A 2,566-nucleotide genomic window follows, 5' to 3' on the forward strand; every position below is an offset into this window, starting at 1 on the left:
GGAGCTGCTGAAGGAAGTTGGAGAGCTCCCCGCTCGCCGACGGGATTCGCCGGTGGGCGCTAGGGAATCCCTTCCAGCGCCGCAGTGAGTGAAGTTGTGGAGTTAAGTAAGGACCCTGGACAGCCAGGGGACCTGGACTTTGCAAGGAGCTCCAGGGAAACAGCGCGCCACGCCCGCCCCAGGCTGCTCGCACGAGGTGCTCCCCACCGCCGCACAACTCGTCCAGAGGGCGCCGAGCCGGAGAGGCCGCCCGGCCGGGTCTGCGGCTGCGAAAGTGAATGCCTGCAGGCTCCCCGGCCTGGGGCACAAGGGCTCAGACCCGACGGTCGAGGGCACAAGGGCGGAGCCAGCAAGTCCCGCTCGGACGCCCGGGACCTTCTCCTCCAAGCCCGCTCGGGCTTTTCCAAAGGACGCGCGGCACAGCCCGTGCGCCCCCGGCGCTCCGCTCCGCTCCTCTCTCCACAGGTCCCCCCAAACTCTTCCCGGGAAGCCCCCCACCAAGCCCAGACGGCGCCCCGGAACTCCCAGGGCACTCGCCAGCCACCCCCACGCTCGGCTCTCGAACCCTCCTCGTCGCGTTCTCGCCGCCCCGCGCCGTCCTCCACGCGTTCACGGGGAGTCAGAGGCAAACCACCAGAACATGCCTCCGCGAGGAGCCTCCCTACACCCGCCCTGTCACTGAAACAAAAGCGCAGGGAGGAGGGAGGTGGAAGAGGAGGCGGGAGGAAGGTTTAGAAAGAGGATGGGGAGAGCGCTAAGAAGGAGCTGAGCGGGAGGGTCGGGCGGGGAGGAGAGCCGGGGCCCGGGACGCGGCTCAGGCTCCGCGCCGCCAGTCGCTTACATGCCCAGGTCGCTGTAGGTGTTGAAGAACTCCATCTGGTTGCACGCCTGGATCCAGCCCACCACCCAGGTCTCGTGGCGGGGGATGGGGGGCATGACCACGCGGGCCGAGGCTTTGAAGTAGGGGGTCTTGTAGCGCAGGACGATGGGCGAGGTCTCCTCGATGCGCGTGGGGCACTGGTCGATGGTGGCGCACACATCGTACACCACGATGTTCTCGCGCCGGATCCGCGCCTTGCAGGTGATGCTTTGGATACAGCACCTCCTGCNCGCGGAGGGCGCCACGCTCCCGAGTCTGGTGGCGACCCGGCAGTGACGGTCTGGGGCAGCCGAGGGGCAGAGGAGCGGCTGTATCCCAGGCTGGAGGGGATTTGTAACGCGGTCTGCTAGATCGGAGTTCGGCTTGAGCTCCCCGGGGACCCTACCTTGAGGAAGCCTCCAGCAGTCGCTCGAAAGGCGGTGGATTTACGGCTTTGCCCGACAGGGTTTGCTCTGGGAGCTTTTCTTTCCACCACCACATGTAGGGAGGGTGCCCAAAGAAACCCTCCGTGCCCTAACACCACGTCACCAAAATGCCAGGAGTTGGGGGCTGTAGCGCCAGCTGAGCTTTTTACTCATCGCCTGCCTTCATCCAAATCTTTTCCTTCTTAGAAATTGCTCTTTCAGCAAAATCCCACACACTGGGGAATTAGAGCAGAGGTGGACTTACCCCAGGCACCGTGTTGTGAATCTGGCTGCATCCTAGAGCCAGGTTGTGCCCAGCACGAGCATCTAGCTGGATTAGAGTGCTTAGCAGCCTTCCCGAGGTTACCCAAGGTAACCTGTGACCTGCTAAGTACAAGGGGAACTTGAGAACGTTTTTGGAACCAGGCTGGACTGAAATAGTGACTGCTTAATGACACAAGTCCAGGATACCTGTTTGTAGTAAGCCACCTACCTCATAGAAAGCCTGGAGTCTCAGGGACCCGTTCTTGTGCCGTGGAAACGGCCACCACGGATACTGGACTTTGGGTACAGTCTGACCTAAATCGTGGGTCTGATATTGTGGTCTAATGTACCAAACGGAAAACACTGCTTAGTAAACGCTCTTACTCTTAAGGGGCATCTTTTTTACATTGAGAAGCCAATAACTTCTCCTTAAGTATTTCTTCTGTGATATCGAACATTTGCAGGATCTGGTGCCCAAGTGTGAAACACTCGCTAGAGATAGTCTTTAGCTAGGACAGATGTGATGAGTAATTTAAAAACCGGTTGAGATCTAAAAGCATTCTTCATTCTTGTTTTAACTTTTCTGGCACCTTGGTTCACTTTATAGTTAACAAAAAAGCTGGTTTCGCCCTTTGAGGACATGCTTCTGTCATTCTCGCACGTAGCTACAGATCTCAATCACTGGTCCTTTCATTCAGGAAACACTGACTGACTTCCTGGCGGGAGCCCAGCATTGTGCTAAGTACTAGGATTCAAGTAAGGGAGCTCGTGGGTCACTGGAGATAAACCTGTTAGCAAGTTGTTCGTGTAAACCGCGACTCGTGCTTTCACAGTGATGTATATCCCACACTGTGGGAACCGAGCAGGACGGCCCCTGAGTGATGTACAGGAGGCTGTCTTGGGCTAGTGACATTTGAATTGGATCAGGAAGACGCTTGACAGAGCTCTTGAAGAGGAAGAGTTTCCAGGCAGCGCAGGACAAGTCTTGGGCAAATGCAAAATGCATTGAGGTATGAAA

General features: G+C 57.8%; 1 pseudogene; it reads right to left on the reverse strand.

The window, feature by feature from the left end:
- Nucleotides 1-837: 837 nt before the first annotated feature.
- Nucleotides 838-1,360, reverse strand: LOC144216026 (protein FAM78B pseudogene; annotated as a pseudogene).
- Nucleotides 1,361-2,566: the final 1,206 nt, after the last annotated feature.

The sequence above is a fragment of the Crocuta crocuta genome, unplaced genomic scaffold (genome assembly GCF_008692635.1).
Source record: "Crocuta crocuta isolate KB4526 unplaced genomic scaffold, BGI_CrCroc_1.0 scaffold757, whole genome shotgun sequence".
Classification (NCBI taxonomy): domain Eukaryota; kingdom Metazoa; phylum Chordata; class Mammalia; order Carnivora; family Hyaenidae; genus Crocuta; species Crocuta crocuta.